Here is an 18,593-nt window from a genome sequence, read left to right on the forward strand (position 1 = left end):
GATCCCCAAAGTTTCATTTCTATATGAAGTTCTATATGACTGGAAGGATGGTGGCATCAAAGGACATCATGAAGTTGGGAAGAGAAAGACTTTGAAGAAAAAGGAGATGTATACATCTTTGGCTAAAAGTTCCCAGAAAATAGTGGAGAATTAAAAATCTTACTATCTCATCTCCAAGTATAAGTGATTGTTTCAAATATTTTAAGCATCAACGAGAGTGCTAGTGTTCAATAAGGGTCCAACTAGGGATCTTTTCTAGGTGGTCTAAACATCTCCAAGGCTGTCCTGATTACCTTCCATGCTTCAATGACAACTTTCTCCTAAAGTTTGGTTCTCCATTTGCTACTTGACCCTTGAAGTAATTTTTAACAAGAAGATTTTAGACCGTATTGTCAGAATGGATTATTGCAGATTATTCTCTTCATTCATAAAGGTTTTCAGAAATACTATCAATCTATTAGCATCGTGCTCAGAAGTTTTCATCAGAGAATAGCTTTTTCAGCTCAATAATATTACCTCCATATTTGTATTGGAGATAATGTCAAAACCACAGAGGAAAATTTAATTTATTTCCCTGATAATCTTAGCTTTAAAAATGCTTAATAAAAGCTGATAGCTACATGAAACTTAAATTCATTATCCTATTGAATAATGAGTTATTAATCGTATTTTAAATATATATAAACCTCAGTAATGTGACCATATTTTATAAGCTGTTTTGAATGAAGATGGAAGTGACATAAGCAGATAATTAAGTGAGCATGTGTGAGATGTAGTCTCTCCACAAACGTCTTTTATTTTTCGCACCTGAATATTCAAGGATATTTATTTCTATGCGAAATCGTTAATATTGGTGTATCTTGTTCTGTACAGTTTTACCCAGAAGTTGCTTTAATCCCAAATATATGCATAGTGTTCTTTAACACATTAGACACTAAAAGAAGAGGAAGAAGGAGGTGGTGGCGGGGATGGAAGGAGAAAGAAGAGAGAAATAGTCCACAGGTAGGGTGAGGACTCAACTCTGTCCCCGCATTTCTGGGTAGCTTTCTACATCAGTCTCCCAGCCCCTTGAAGGGGAGAGAGTCAGCGCTGCTCCCCCTCCCCCACCACCTCCAGACTTCTATGTTCTTGCTCTGCACTAGCAGCCTCCATTATAGGGTAGGCCAACACCCACGTTCAGCTCCTGGAGCTTTAGCCAGAGGCTGTGACCTTTTGCTTCTCTGAGTTCTCAGGCAGCTCTAGAATCACATGCTTTTACTCCTTGATCACCTGGTACAGCTCTGAGTTGTCAGAGGCCAGGAATGAGACCCAGCTCAGAGCTTCCTCCTGGAATAAAGCTGGGGAAATGACATTTGCCTGTCATGAAGGAGAGGGAGTGGCCTCCAGCTAGACACCAAGCACAGAGACATCCTAGGCACCCACCCTTCTCTAGCCCTAGCATCTCACAGGGGCCCACTGCCAGGGCCCAACAGAGCCACTAGGCTCATGACACTGTTGTTATTGAGGAAGGAAGACAGGCTCAAGTCTGAGCTGGGGAGCTGAGGCTGATCTCACTCCAGGAAAGGGACAGAGCTGCCCTCAGGAGCCACTGTATGCCTCCAGGAGACCAGGCAAAGTGAGGTGACACCTTTATTCTTGGAGCTCAGTGTGTGGCCCATAGGAGGGGCTCAGAAATTTTTTAATGAAGATGCAAAGCTCAAATGAAATACCATCTGTACCTGCAAAGCTTAAAGACAGAATGAAAAGTAAATGAGAACTGGGGTCTTCTGCGTGAATATTTTTTGATTTAAGTTACATTTGAATGTACTATGTTTCTTTCAAATAAAAGCTGTAGATACTTCACATTAAAGAAAAGGAAGAGGGAGGAGGAAGAGGAAAGACAGAGTGTGTGTGTGTGTGTGTGTGTGTGTGTGTGTGTGTGCATGGTAGCAATAGAAAGGGAAAAAGAAAACAAATACAAACAAAAATAATGGGGAGGCTTACCGTCTTCATGGTAGATTTCTTTTCTAGTAGGAAAAGAGTTGAGCTAGTAGGTATGAGTTGTTTCCTAGCTCTTATGGAAGAAAGGAACTGCTACAACTATAGCTCCAGAACACTACACTGAGTTGGGATGATTTGGTGACTTTCTGAATTTGCATTTGTAGCCCTCTGTTATCACAAACATATTCCTGTGTATTTGGGCATTATTTAAACTAAAAAAAAAAAAAAAAAATCAGCTCTACCCAGCAGGTAAAACATCTCTGACAGATAATGCTAAATTAAATAAACAGTGTCTAATGAGATCTGTTATTACCTGCTCTTTGGTCATGCTTGGGCATGCAGTCGGCAGGCTTTTGTTTCTAAGTGCTATCATAAATCTTTCAGCCTATTTTGCTCCTTAAAATTCTAACTAATATCTCTCCTCTGATATGGAAATCTGTATCCTCAATTAAATCTTTAAATCTCATTTAAATCCCCAGTGTTACAGTCTTTTGTCTTCATTAAATCTTATCTTTGAAAAGATAAGAAATTTTGCATTACGACAGATCATTTTTTTAAAGGAGAAAATCCACTTGCTTGAAAATAAGAGAGTATTAAGAATAGAGTTCTGCCAGAGGGATAAATACTTGAATCTGGTCAATCCTTCCATTTTCATTGACTTTTTTTTTTTTTAAAGATTTTATTTATTTACTCATGAGAGATACAGAGAGAGAGAGAGAGAGGCAGAGACACAGGCAGAGGGAGAAGCATGCTCCATGCAGGGAGCCCGATGTGGGACTCGATCCCGGGTCCCCAGGATCACACCCTGGGCTGCAGGTGGTGCTAACCCGCTCAGCCATCAGGGCTGCCCTTCATTGACTTTTAGTAACATCATTCTCATCAGTATGACCCTCAGGAGTCTCTGTCCAGAGCTTTTTGCACTCAACTGTGTCCTGGGTGAAGAAAGAGAAGATAAGATTCCAACACATGGCAAAGAGTCTAAATTAGTCCTCCTTGATTGGACATCACTTGTGAAGATGTGACCTCACAAGTAGTTATTTCTGTAATATGAAAGGCTCTTCAAAGAAAAAAGATAGATAAATTGATAGATAATAGCTTGCCTCCATGAATATATTGAATCAACTCTTGCCTCTGCGCATATCTCACACCCTGTTTCATAATGAACTTATTACATTTCATTTCCTAGTTAGCTCTCTAGGGAGATAGGAGGTCTATGAGAAGAGCATAGAGCCCAACAGAACTGAGGTTGAATCCTGGCTTTGATATTTATTAGATAGGTGATACCTGAGCTTAGGTGCCCATAAGAATTTCAAACTTTTGATATTCAAATCTGAACTGAGATCTTTTTTTCCTTAGGATCTATTCCTTCCTTTCTATTTCTTATCTCCAGCAGCTCCTGACTCAAATCAGAACCCTCTAAATCATGATAGGCTTTCTGTTTCTTAGTCTACCATGATTTTTCCACAAATGTAACCTATCAACTTTCCAAGTGGCTGTGCTTTTCCACTACTAATGTCTTCGTTTCAACCCCGTTCAATGCTCTGTAGACTCCCTTCTCACTGGCTGGTCTCTGTGATTCCAGCTTAACCATTCATCTGTCCTTTGTAACCTGGCTCTTGTGACCTCTCTAAATACCAATCTGACCATGCTATGCTCCTCAGTAAACCCCTCAATGCCACCTTGCTGCATATAAGACCAATGCCAAATTCTCAGAATGGCCCTCATGTCTCTCTGATGTGGCTCTGGCTTGCCCTCAGCCCTGCACCGTGGGTTCCAGCCACTTGTGTTTTCTGAATGGGTTGAGATGTTTTATGCTTGAACCTTTGTCACACTTCCTCCTTTACTGAGAGTCTCCTCTGCAATCCTTTGGAAAGAAACAAGATGCCCACAAACAAAAATGAAGCAAACAGCAACACAATTTTGACTATTTAGATTTACTCTGGAGTCTTCGGTAAGATTTTCTTATCATGTCTGCACTAATGCTCTCTTCACTGTGTGTATATGTATATGAATGTGTGTGTGTGTGTGTGTGTGTGTGTGTGGTTAAGAAACAATTACTGTAGAAAGCAGTGGTCTCCCACTTTTTCCTGAAATCCTTATTCTTGGGCTTAAAATGACATTTATTTTTAATTATCTTGCTCTTGTCTTTTTGGTGCCTAAACTTGCCTCTTACATACTGTTCAGTCCTGGATTTCCCTTTATGCCTTGATCCTATCTCATGGACTCTGTAATATAGTTACCACCGTTTTAGCTCTGAAAGCAGTCACCCTAATAAATGCCTTTTCTCCATAGGAAAAAAAAATACATCAGCTCTTTTATTTAAGCCTATAGCCCACATTTACTCCTTAATTACATTTAGTTGGGTGTGATATAACAACATTTAAGCTCTTGAACCTTACAGTTTCTGTACTCTAACAGCACACCCCACCACTCATAACTATCTTTTACTGGGGAAAATAAGCACTGTACACTTGTCTCGTATAAACATTTTGCAAAACAAACTCCTTTATGAATTGTGGTCATTATTTGACAAGGTCTAGCACCACAGGGTAATTTCTGTATCCTATCTTATTCCAGACATGGACATTACACTTGTGATCATGTGTCACCTCTGTGAGAAAGATGCTGCTGACTAACAACATCACTGTGTTTTGAGTAGGTTAGACTTGGGAGGAGATGAGTTATACCAACTACGCGTACTTGCTTATAATGTAATGATGATCAAGTATACACTAATTGAGTGGGATGAAGGTGGTGGACTATGATCCCTGAACCTGAATCCAGCTGCTTTGAAGGGGATGCAGTCGGGACAGTTACCGAAAGAGGGCTCTTACCTAAAAATTAAAACCCACTCCTAGCCTAACTGATACATGACCACGAAACTCTTAGTGTGCTGGGGTATAATATTGATTCTCTTATCACTAGTCATTTTTGACCTTGGACAAAAAGGGGAGAGGTGGTAGCCATCATGGTGCAGAAGAGGAGGCTGTCGGTGGTATGGAATAGGATCAAGAGTTGTTTGGATCACTTCCTGTTGGATACGAGTGGGAAACATCTCTGCAGATACTACTCCTCTCTTCCCTACATGTTCTCCTGGTGGGTTTCATAAACTGTGTCATAGACCAGAGATTATTTGATGGTAAAACTTAAAGCAGCGATCCTGGCAGGCTTTTAAAAGCATGGTGTTGTACAATGCTGTTTTACGGAATCAATATCTCCAGACACATCAGGTAAGCTGTTACTGCTTACAGACTTCCAAGAGCTTTTGAATGATTTACATAGAATTCACATGCAAGAGGAAAGCACGAATCTGGAACAAAAAATCTTCTCGTCACTATTAGGTCAACAATGTAATATTGTCTCTCTGGCGTCGTTACACTTTTCATACACCTGAAGCTGCGTCACGGAGGCTCAACAAACTATGAAGGAGCCTTCACTACACCTGGATGTATTGGTTCATTTTTCTTCTTGAGAGTCACAAATGACAAATTAGCCTTAGGACAAGAACTTGAGTATACTGTTATCATTGTCATCATCACGATTAGAAATAACAATGACAAGAACAGTCACAAGGACTAAGTGTTATGCACTGAGCTGAATATGCAGCTATCGCGGGCTCTCGAATATACTTGAAATATGTCACCAGATCTCCTACAATGACATATGTGACAGCAGCTTTCCTTTTGGCTTGGTGGAGTCAAGTTTGTGCTGAAGTCCTCCATCGTCTTTTGTGAAAAAGAATGAGGTGTACCATCATGAAGATGGCTGCTCTCCTTGAGAGCGACTCCACTGGCTAGAGTATGTGACATCATGTTTCCCTGATGTCACCCTGCATTCCTTTGAGCATCACTGGCTTATACTTACAAAAGAGCCTGGAGTTCCGAGCTATGTTAAGAAGTGAAACCCCATGTCTGGTCTTAAGCAGAGAGCTCTCTCTAAGTGGCTCCTGCCCTCTGCCCAGCCTGTGAAGCATTCCATCTGCCTATGTCTGTGAGGAGGCACACAGCCTCTGGGGCTGAACCAGTGGGGTCAAATAATGTTCTCACCATTTAGTGTAATTAACTCCAACCACCCGTCTGTTGCAAGCCCCAGTGCAGCCAACACAAGCAAGAGTAGGCCAAGAAGAAATTTCTCCTCATTATTAAAGCTAAATCTAAGCACTTGTCTGTCTGTAAAAACAGAGCAAAGGGAGGAAAACTGAAACCAGTGCACGGGGTCTGAGGTTTCAATAAATGTCAGGGAGCGTCAAGTCTGTTTAGATTGCAAATTATTGCTGGCTGACGGTCTTACCATTTTACAACTAGAGATTGCTGTCATGGGGGTGACGTGGTGGAGGGGAGCCTCTCACATCACAGCCAGAGGGGAACAGAAGTTACCAAATACTATAACAATCATAAAACATTACAAGAGGGACTTTAGCATTTGCTAAATTTAGTCTTTCCTTAATGCACATCTCAAGAAACAACAGCGCGTAACACTTCACTCTTCCTATTGGGTTTGATGAAGTGTTGGATTTGCCAAAGATTGAGACCTCATTTCACTGGTTTAACCAATCTAAACTCCCCTTCATACCTCTCCTCTGCTCTGACACTTTGGACATCTGAGAGTGATAAAGATGCCTAAATGTTTCAAGGTGAATTAATACCTTACTACATATCCTGAAGAAACACACACCAATAATTTGAGTGGTGGTTAAGACTGTTTTTCAGATGGATTAAATGAGTGGGCAATTACTGATTAAAATAAACGCAAGGCATGAGCATTCCAGCCCTGTACATGGACGAACACTGGTCAGTGGCTTCCCATTGGTGGAAAGGCTTTTCTCATTGTGAAACATATCCATGCTTCTTGATATTTCTGTAGAAGTTTACTAATATTTTTTATTCATTTTTCTTCTGACCAGCACTCAGTGAAGGTCTACTATGTGCCAAGTACTGAGTTAGAGACACTGAAAACCAAGAAAGTGATGGTCCCTCTTCTCCCTGAACTCAGAGTCAAGTGTGCTTATTTTAACCAAGATTCTTTTGGTTTTGAATAACTGAAAATCCCTCAAGTTAACTTAAGGCTAAAGGGAGAAAATTGTTCTAAGGTACAGTGGGATCTAGAGATCCCAGAGAAGAAATATATCAGGACCACATAAAAGCTTGGAAGCCTGCACTAAGGAGCTGTTAGAAATAAGATGACTTTCTCCAAATATCTAGTTGCGCCATCTCTACTTTCTCTTGTAGGTGGGCTTTATTCTTCTCCTTCTCAGTTTCCTAGTATTCATCTTTCTTTTTTAAACTCTGGATATAATTAAATAAGGGCTTTTCATGCAAGCTTCCCATTTCAGTTAACTAGTTTTTGTCAATCCCAACTCAGAATTTATGGAAGAGAGAATTAGATTTGTCCTATTTGGGTCAGGTATCTACACTTGGCAGTTAATCTTAAGCCTAAGATTCAAGGTCTAAAATAGGTGGCTTAAATTTTAGGCATATGAGGTAAGCTGAATCTACTGATAGAGTTGGTTGATCTGATTTCTATATTGATACATTCAAAGTGCCTTAAGAAAGAGGTTACACAGGGATCCCTGGGTGGCGCAGCGGTTTGGCGCCTGCCTTTGGCCCAGGGTGCGGTCCTGGAAACCCGGGATCGAATCCCACGTCGGGCTCTCGGTGCATGGAGCCTGTTTCTCCCTCTGCCTATGTCCCTGCCTCTCTCTCTCTCTGTGACTGTCATAAATAAATAAAAATGTTTAAAAAAAAAAAAGAAAGAGGTTACACATAAGGGATGTCATAGAACTGTTTTGTGAGATTTTTAAAAAAATATTTTATTTATTTATTTATTCATGAGAGACAGAGAGAGAGAGAGAGAGAGAGAGAGAGAGAAGAGACAGAGACACAGGCAGAGGGAGAAGCAGGCTCCCTACAGGGAGCCTGATGTGGGACTCGATCCTGGGACCCTGGGATCACGATCTGAGCCAAAGGCAGATGCTCAACCACTGATCCACCCAGGTGCCCTGTTCTGAGAGCTTTTAAGGAAGACAGTCAGTGACCTAGTCAATGTCTGAAAAACAAGTCTAAGAAAGGAAAAATAATTATGGTCTCTGTCTCACTGTCCCATGAACTGTGATGCTATCTCTTGAGAGTAGCATGACTATTTTTCATAGTCTATTATTTTTCAGAAGGATCTAGGTTATGCCAGGAGTAGCCAGAAATCACCTGCCATAGCATTGCAGCCCACTTTACAGGTGGCCTTGAAATGGAGTAGAGGAGGGAATTCCTGCCAGTGAAATTATGAGCCTTCTATCTTCCTGTCCACAGTGTCTGGGAGGCTTGTTGATCTGAACTCAAAATCTCCTCCATTTCCTGGGGAACAGCCAACAGTATGACTAAATGACAAGTACCAGACTGCCTTAGTTGGGAATCCCCAGAAGCAGAACTTAAGTCAAGGATTTGAGTGAAAGTATTTTATTTGAGGGACGACAGAAAATACCCATAGGAGATTGAAGAAGATAGACAAAGAAGGGAACGCCAGCCAAGAAAGAGTGTGTTACCAAGCCAGTTACAACTGTGGATAAATGGAGATTAACTCACAGAGAGGAATTAGGGATCAGTGGAGAGCAGATGACTTAGAGTCATCCTATAAGAGTGAGGTCATACTCCACTCAATTTTGTTTTTAAACACTCTGACAACTCCAGTTTGCCCTGCTGGCAGTGAGGCACCCTCCAGAAGTGACAGAGAGCCTTTGGACAGAGAAGCGCAGGTGCTGGCAGGTGCACGGAAGTGGAAAGTGTGAGATGTTGGTGGGCACCGGGACAGTCTACCACAGGCTGACCCTTGCACCAGTCTTGTCACTGGTGTGCCACATCAGCTTCATCCTGTCTTGTGTCAATGCTTCAAGGTGGTGGCCAGGTGCGATTTATTAAATAATTAAATACATTACTTCAAGCAGGAGGGGTGGCAGGATAAGCCACAGTCAGCTCCGGTTGGTCTCAAGGCTGCACTTGACATTCATTTTCTTCCTTCTCTCCCACACATTTCATATATTCCTCATTGTGGCCCTACATTTCCACTGGAAATGTACTGAGACTCAGTAGAACCTCAGAACTTCTTCCCTAAATAGCAGAACCCTGGGTTACCAGGATCCTACCAGGCTGCCATTGTCACACACTTAGTCTCATCCCTAGGTATAGAAGCACAAGGAAGCACTCAGTTCCCTGGGGTAATTCCACACGTTATTCTTGATTCCGTCCTATGACATTAGTTCTTTGTGATAATTAGAGTCAATTACTCCTACCAGTTGGGCAGCAAAACATACTCCAGCTGCAAGAGAAAGGCCCATAGGCAGAATGAAAAAAAAAAAAAAAGAAAGAAAAGAATGAAAGCAGGATTTGGTCGTTGGAAGCTGATAGTGTGCATTGAAATAATAAGGACCTTGGGATGTGAGCAGAACGTGGACGGATCTGCTACACAGGCATAGAGGAACACTGTGATATTTTGCTAAATGGACAAATCTGTGGACTTTAGAGATGATTCATGACAGGGAGTTTTGGGAAAAGTGTCTGTAGGTGGGCTTACCCAAAATTTAAAGTTAAACTGAATATGGATACTCACCAGAAGATCTCAGTAAAGGGACTCTTATTTAAACACAGTGCTTGACTCATGCTTCTATGGAAAAAGAGCTCAGGAAGGGGCAACATTGTTAGCTGAAGTGATTGTCTGGCTGTCAAGGGAGAATGTCTGGGACAAATGTAGATGGCACTTGGAAGTCTGGGCCGAGTCCTTGCACCACTGAGGGAGGCCAGAAAGTATCAGAATTAAGAGCACTGGCTCAGGCACCAGGCTTTTCATGCCCAAGTCCTATTCTTGTGCAAGTCAGGACAAGCTAGGCCATGCTGCAGGTATGAACCCCACAATTCCAGCCTCTGAAGCAATATATTTCTCAATATGTCACAATCCATGCAGGTCGTTAGAGCTTTAATTATGATATTATTATTATTATTATTATTATTATTATTATTATTATTAGAGCAGCTCTCCCTTACCTTCACCTTACTTTCATTTCCACCCATCAAAATTCTACTTAACATCCAAATTTCTAATGAAATTTTATTCTTCCGTGGAACATTCCGCTCTCCCCCACTCCATTACAAGAAGCAATCCCTCTTGTCTCTTGACTCCGTGAATTTTATTTTGTATGTAATACCTATTAAGTTCTTTGATAATGGATTTTTCCTCCACTCCCTCTGTGTAAGGGTAGGGATGTAGCTTAGACATCATTTTATCAGTCAGAGAAAAAACACATAAGAGATACCAAGCATTTGTCATATAATGAGTACAGTTTTAATGGCAAGTGTACATAACTTTTGCTTAAAGACTCCTTACTTTCTGTCCATCGAAAGATGAATGGATAAAGAAGCTGTGGTCTATGTATACAATGGAATATTCCTCAGCCATTAGAAACGACAAATACCCACCATTTGCTTCGACGTGGATGGAACTGGAGGGTATTATGCTGAGTGAAGTAAGTCAATCGGAGAAGGACAAACATTATATGGTCTCATTCATTTGGGGAATATTAAAAAATAGTGAAGGGGAATAAAGGGGAAAGGAGAGAAAACGAGTGGGAAATATCAGAAAGGGAGACAGAACATGAGAGACTCCTAACTCTGGGAAACAAACTAGGGGTGGTGGAAGGGGAGAAGGGCCGGGGGTGGGGGTGACTGGGTGACGGGCACTGAGGGGGGCACTTGATGGGATGAGCACTGGGTGTTATTCTATATGTTGGCAAATTGAATACCAATACAAAATAAATTTATTAATTAAAAAAAAGAATCCTTACTTTTACTGTCTTGAGTAGGTAAATTTTATTCTGCAATAAGCTATATAAATCTTACACTAAACGTAGTGGTAAGGCATAAGGAACACCTGTGTGGATATGTGTGCGTAGAAGGCACTGGCACTTATTCAGAGTAGAGTTGGCACCTATCTATCAACATAAGGGAATATTTCCGTCTCTGCTACCTCATTTGCCAGCAATGCTATGTGTCAGAGCATGTGTTAATCCATATGACTTGTCCTCTGAACCGATATATCTGCTTTTTATACCTATCAGAATTTTTTAAATGGCGCATTTTAATTTTCTATTCTTGTTTCTCATGGTACTATTTTTCGTTCTGGAATGTGATGCATGTGTGCATTTCAGGAATATTCCGCTACCTCTTGCAGTGTGAATGCTTGACAACGATAGCCCATGATTAAAGACAGAACCAACACAGAGTTAGCAGGGTGAACATTTCTGCAGAACCCAAGGGAAGGTTGTGATCTGGGATGTTTGAATGTTCTAGTTGTATTTCTTGTCGTGTTGTTTTGAAAAGGATTGAAATATTTCATTGCTGTCCTCGTGGCCTTCAAGTTCAGAACTGGTTTTATCTCTACAGTCATCTCAGCTTCATTCAGCTGCTACATAGATAAAGCAGTCCCGAGTTTTATTCAAGAACTCATACAAAATATTCCTGAAAATGAGTTTTAATTCTCATCTTCCTCCTCTTCCTCGTCCTGGTTAATCTGGAGGTAACACAGCTCGTGACTCTCTTTGCTGTTAGCAACTGTGCATAACCGATCGTGTAGATTATTCTTCAGATATTTTTTGGTGAGGAATTTCAAAGACCTTCTGGGGGAAAAAGATCAACTCAGAAGTTACAGTAATCTTACTTTGGCTCCTTTCAGTGGTTTCAACCCTTCCACCGAGATGTCCAGCTTTGCCTTTCACTTGGATTCTCTCTTGAAGAAACTGTGCTAAATTGGCAGCATCCATGATACCATCTTCTACAGAGTGGGTGCTGTCAAGGGTAAACTTCAGAACATTCCTTTTTTTTTTTTTTTTTTTTGCTCCCCTTTCCCTCATGGATGCCATCGGAGGCAGAAAGGGCATTCACTGCAGTTTTATAATTTGTTGGAGGAGTCCACATTGCTTTGGCACAAAAGGAATATAGGAGCACAAGAAAATCAACACAGCACACACAAGTCCATGGATTTTGGGTTTGCTGTCGTCCAGGAGCGGGCTTGCAGGACGTGTACGTACTTAAACACAGCATTTTGTTTGAAAGCGTATTCAGTTCTGTTATTCCATCCTATAGTGTGTCAAATTTTTTGGAAGCAAAACCCCTAATGCTCTCCTACCTTCTTAACATGCTCTTTCCTTTATAAACAAAAAAGACAAGGGGGAAGGTATATGTTGGAGTGGAACTATGTCTATCTGTTCTAACACGCGCGTAAAGTAGTAAATTTTAAAGCTATAACTAAGAATTTCACACCAGTAATCTCCCAAGAAGGCCCCTCTGTTTTCCCCTATGGCAAAGAAAAGCAGCCAAGTTTCTCATGTTCAGTATCTTGAAATGGGCTCAGTTTTGATCCAATGGTATGTAACTCTAATGCTTGTGGAATATTGCTTAACTTGCCAAGCGATCAAGCATAGTGAGTTGCTTGTAGAGCATGGGGCAGACCTTTCTGGAGGCCTTATGTCAGGAGGGTGACTATTCAATCTTTTCATGGACTTGTCTTTCTCTTGTAACCTCTTGCACCTGGATGTCTGAATGTCCACCAGCTAATACATTTCTTCTTTTTCCTGATTGGAAACATGACTACACAGATCTTTTTTTTTCCCCCAAACAAGGGAATTTAAAGGTTTTAGCAGAATAAAATCTCTCTGATCCCATTTTGTTTGAGGTAGTTCCATAAGGAGAAGGGCAACAGAGAGAAGAAATGAAACCAGGAAGAAAAGGAGGAGAAACTAACATTTGTTGAGCAGCTACTACGTCACACACTGTGACAAGCACTTTATATGTCATATCTTTATACTTACAAATGCTCCATGAAGTTTCTGTTAATGTTGTAGATGAGCAAGCCAAACTCAGAAAAGTTAGGCAAATGGGTCAAACAGCAAATTGGAATCCAACAATTATTTAATTGCCTCTCACCCTCTGCCACCCCACTGTATGAGTCTTATGATATGTTTCAAACACCAGATTTTATCAGCACAAAAATATCCAGCTGACATACAAAATAACTAGACACAATGATTAGCATAATGAAGAAAAGTAGCTTGTGGTTTGAATCCTTTACTCCTCCACCAGTAGCTCTTTTACATATGCACATTCAGGGCTTGGCTGGACATTCCAGGGTTATCTCCCCACTGCTGACTGGTAACCTTCTTTCCTATAACATCTCCCCAATGGCAGTTCTACTGCCAAAGCCAATCCATCAAGTTTTCAAGGGTTGCCAAGGCTTCTCATTCATTCAACAGTCTTTCAACAAGTTTTTATTGAGTTCTTTATCAAGCAGAGTCCTGGTGCAAAAGAGATCATTGCAGATGGTACAAATGAAGAGGTTTTAATGAAGGGTCAACTTAATGGTATGTGGGCAGGGTTACAAGTAGAAATCTAGAGAGGATGCAGAACCCAGAGATTAGGAGCAGCAGGTGGTCATTACAGCCCCACAGTGGAAGAAAGTAGGAAAGATGGCTTTTACCTGAGGAACAGAGTACTGGCAGGTGCTCTCTAGTTGTAGAGAGACGCAGCTCCTGCTGGAGATGAAGGACTGAGGCAGTGATGGGGCAGGAAGGAATACCACAGCCCCTGTCTCCTCCCTTACTCCACCATCATCACAGTGCCTCTCATTGGCGGAAGCACCCAGGACTTTATCACAGTACAAAGGGCTGAAAATGGATCTAGGGTGAGTTGGGGATGAAGAATCACTTGTCCAAGTGCCCTTGGGTGTCTGGCTCTGACTTAACCACTAGGGATGGAGCAGTGAGCACATCAGAGAAGGTTCTGCACTCATGCGGCTGTGCTCTAATGCAGGATGGAGACAAAATAGGAAAAAAAAAAAAAGACGGATGCAGGGGAGAGCCTTAGTATGTCCCCTAGTGATAAGCACCAAAGAGAAAATAAGGAAGCCAGCAAAGGGGGCTTGAAATGTGTGGAGGGTAGGGTTTTAGATATGGGTGGCCAGAATTTCCCCCTTTTCACCCCGAAAAGATGACATTATCATAGAGACCTAATACAAAGAATGATGGCATGATCGGTGCAGGGAAAGGAGCATCACAGGCAGTGGGAAGAGCAAGTGCAGAGTCCCTGGGGAAGGCAGGAGCCTGGCCTGGTACCATGCAGCTGCAGACAACTGAGTGAGGAAAGAGGCATGCGAGATGAAGTCAGAGCTTGACTCAGAAGGTCTCCTTGACTCATGGCTTCACTCTGCATCTACTGGCTTCACAGTCGTGTTTCGTCTAGGACCAGACGCTATACAGAGGAGGAGGTAAAATGCTGATAGCAGAGAAAAAGAAGCCGAGAGATGCAAGGTGATTCATCCAAACCCATCTGGTACAGGCCAGTTCTCTTGTGCTAGGCCAATTAATAGCACACCCTCTGTTTATATATTGGTTTTTGTTGAGTATGATGCATATTCCTGTCATAATTAACTTTGGCCAGGATGTTAGGACATGATAGACCATAGCGACCAATGCAGGAGGTGCACTTTAGAAGGGAATGTGGCATTATTTAAGTTTTTCCAGGAGAAGCCATGAAATTGGACTTGACTTCGCTTATCCTGTACCCTGAGCCTTTTAGGTCTTCTCTACCCTCTAAAATAAAATTTAATGGCACATTATAAATATACTAAATGTATGTATGAGCTCCTCATGACTAGCCCCCGTCACCTCTCACTTAGATATATGTGTATGTGCTCTATATGCATATGTGTACATATATACATGTTTGTATGTATATATGTGTATATCTGTATCTGTATATGTCTATATGTGTACACCTGTATACATGTGTATATCTGTATGTAGTAGATATCGATTACATATAGAGATGTCTTAAGCTTTAGCTATATAAATGTCCTTCCCAACCTTTTTTTTCCTGACAAATTTCTGTTTGGCCATCAAGATTTCACAGCTCAGGTGTCACTTCCTCTGTGAAACTTTCCCATATAAATCCAGGAATCTTGGCCAGATTCTTCATGATCTCATGGCACTCAGTTCAGACACATGTTAGAGAACTGTTGATGCTGATTTACAAGTCAGTGATCTCAACTAGATTGTGAGCTTCTTATGGCCAAAGATGCCTTATACCCTTTTGTGTTCCTGTCTCGACAGGGGTATGATACATTAAAGTTGCTTAGAGCAGACTGTTTTTAAAGACAGATGATAGATAGATAGATAGATAGATAGGTAGAAGATAGATAAAATGAGCAAGCCTTATTTAAGAAATATATATACAACGTATATACATTATATATCTATATAACATATATACATTACATACATTATCTATCTATATAAATATCTATATGTTAAATACATAGGGCTTATGTTAAACTTGAGTTGGCAGGACTGGTATCCTCAACAGTTCACTATTAAGAGGATATGCCAATTAGATCATGGATCATGCTATGAAATTGGTTCTAGTTTCAATTTACTAAAAATTACAGAAAACAGATACCTTGAACATAGATAATTTGTTGTTGCCCATGAAGCAATCACAGAATACTCCAGCTTCCCTCAAATCCACTGGCCTTGCTGAACCTGTCATCTTGGAGGTCTTTGTGATTTTATCTTATCTCTATTTGAGAGCCATAAAGATGAGTAACTAAAATGTGGTTAATAAACCCCAGCTGGGCATTTTCTAGGTGAATAAACACACCATTTTTTCTACTGTTTTTTCATGTGGAAATGATGAATAGGACTCACAACTCTTGTTTTCATTATAAGTAGAAAAGTAGAAATAATATCAAGTTATGATACTTGAGGTTGTTATAAAGTACTTTAGAGACACCCTTAAAGTTTCAAATAATTATAGCTCCAGTAAAATTTTTATGGCTGCCTGTGGATTTTCATGATCAAAGACAAAGTAAACAGAGAACACTTTTAGGCTGAAAGATATTCAGGCCCTTATGATTTTTTTGGTTGGCCCTCCCTCTATTCTTAAAAGAGTGATTAATAGTTTCACAGTGTAAAAGCACCCATATTTGAGATTAGGTAATTGAATGAAATTGATTCCCGAATTTAATCTTCATGCACCCCTGGCATGCTGCATAATATATTTTATTGGTGATTAAAAATACAATGAGCTCGATATAAGGGAAGGTCTTCAAAAACTTCTAGTTACCCATTTCATTCCAATCTATTCCATATATTTCAGCTCTGTGTTTTTTCTTTTGCTTAAAAATATGTTATTAGTACAAGTAGTGGAATTTGAAAAGAGCCATAGACCGTATTTAGTACAGTTAATATTAATATCCTGATTTTAATAATTGTACTGTAGCAATATAATAGAGCGTCCTTGGTTTTAGGAAATAAAAGTGTATATGAGTCAACAGGCAACATATCTTTTTCAAAAAAATATTTGTGTATGTGCATGTACATATGACGTGTGTACATGCATATACACATATATACATGTCCATGGTTATACATATATCCACACACATATATGGGAATAGATAAGTGCACATGTTTATGCATGCATACGTATATGGGCAGATGAAACCCATATATATTGAATATAGATACATGAAAAATATTTTTTATGCATATATAGACAGTATATGAATGTATATACATATGCATATTTTACCCATTTGTTTTATCACTAAAACATGCTTTACATTTTTTGTTTTACGTAAGAATGTTTACATATAGGGAATCTAAGTGAGTAATGTACAAGAATCCTTTGCACTGTTTTGAAACCTTTTGATATGTCTGAAATCACTTCAAAATAAAAAAAAAAATCAGGGTATTTTAAAGCATGCTGAAAGTGCTTCATTCTACCAAGTGTTCTAGAATCAGATGGAAGATCGAATCCACATATGAGATTTAGCTTTGTGCGAAGGAAAATTGTGTTTTTGAGACTCCAGTTGCATTTCTAGTTCTAGTCAGAAATTCTACGAAAGGCGTGTAAGGAAGAAGAGTGAAAGAAGCTTATGCAACCCAAAGTAGGAAAAAATATGCATATATTATATACACATAATTCTGATCTAGAATGGGTCCACTCATATTTTCTAGTTGAGATAAAATTCACATAACCATTTTAAAGTGTATAATGCAATGGTGATTGAAATGGTGTACATTTGCAATGTTGCATGACCACTGCACATATCAAGTTAGAAAATATTTTTATCACCTCCCAACACCCCCACCAAACAAACAAGCAAACAAAACAATCACAAAGAAACCAAACAAACCCATTCCCTGTTAAACAGTAACTTCTCAGTCCCTGGCTATCACCAATCTGCTTTCTGTTTCTATGCATTCATCCGTTCTGGATATTTCGCATAAATGGTCTCAAACACTTTGTGGCCTTTTCATCTGGCTTCTTACACTTAGTATAATGTGTTTGAAGTTCATCCATGTTATAACATGTATCAGTACTCTGTTCCTTTCTACGACTGGGTAATATTCTATTAATACCACATTTGGTTTATTCACTTATCCATTGAGGGGGGTGTCTGGATTGTTTACACCTTTGGTTATTGTGAATTGTGCTGTTATGAACATTCGTGTACAAGTATGTGTTTGAGAGCAAATTTTCGCCTCTTTGGTGTATATACCTAGGAATGGAGTTGCTGGGTCATATGGAAATTCTTTGTGTAACTTTTTGAGGAACTGTCAGATGATTTTCCCACTAATATTTGATGTTAAGGGAAGACACATGAACTCATGATGCAGATAATCTCTGAATTTAAGCAAGTGTTTGTACATCCAATAGTTGTGTAAGGGCATGTCTCATACAAACACCATGAGCAGGACCTGGACATTTCACTTTAACCTGTACTAAGCCCTCAAAGAATTCTTATTTTGGTATCAGGAAATTTAGGGCAAAACGAGAAATTTCTAAAGAGAGGTAGAGATAAGGGAACATGGAATCGAATCGCTGTTTTGAAAGGACACAGTAAAGAAGAACAAAGAAAATGAGTGATCAATCCGGAGTAGAGTATGAGGGTTCTATACGTGATCTACGGTGTTTTCCAAATTTGCAAACCTGTTTGCCTTCTGACTCATTTTAAGAGCTGCACAGGGAATCAATAGAAGCATCTTATAAAAAAGATTTAATTATACTTTTTATAGAAATATAATTAACATACAGTGTTATATTAATTTTAGATATATAATGTAATGAGTCACAAATTCTGTATATTACTCAGTGTTCATCATGGTAAGTGTACTCTTAACTCCCTTTGCCTATTTCACCCATCCAGTCACCTACCTCCCTTCTGGCAACCACTGGTTTGTTCTCTGTATTTAAGTCTTTTTTTTTTTTTAAAGATTTTATTTATTTATTCATGAGAGACAGAGAGAGAGGCAGAGACACAGGCAGAGGGAGAAGCAGGGTCCATGCAGGGAGCCCGACGTGGAACTCGATCCAGGGTCTCCAGGATCACGCCCTGGGCCGAAGGCAGGCGCCAAACCACTGAGCCACCTGGGCTGCCCTCTGTATTTAAGTCTTTTTGTTTGTCTCTTTGTTCTGTTTTTAAGTTCCACATATGAGTGCAATCACATGGTACTTATCTTTCTTTGTCTGATTTATCTCATTTAACATTTTACCCTTTAGGTTCCTTCTTATTTTTGC

At 40.0% G+C, this 18,593-nt stretch overlaps 1 long non-coding RNA gene and 1 pseudogene across 5 annotated transcripts in view; one reads left to right on the plus strand and one right to left on the minus strand.

The window, feature by feature from the left end:
* LOC140629555 (uncharacterized) overlaps nucleotides 1-18,593 on the plus strand; it is a 570,920-nt gene that overhangs the window by 94,612 nt on the left and 457,715 nt on the right. The gene's annotated exons all lie outside the window — the stretch shown is intronic.
* Nucleotides 11,491-11,878, minus strand: LOC140629570 (large ribosomal subunit protein eL22 pseudogene; annotated as a pseudogene).

The sequence above is a fragment of the Canis lupus genome, assembly GCF_048164855.1.
Source record: "Canis lupus baileyi chromosome 16 unlocalized genomic scaffold, mCanLup2.hap1 SUPER_16_unloc_3, whole genome shotgun sequence".
NCBI classification, from domain to species: Eukaryota; Metazoa; Chordata; class Mammalia; order Carnivora; family Canidae; genus Canis; species Canis lupus.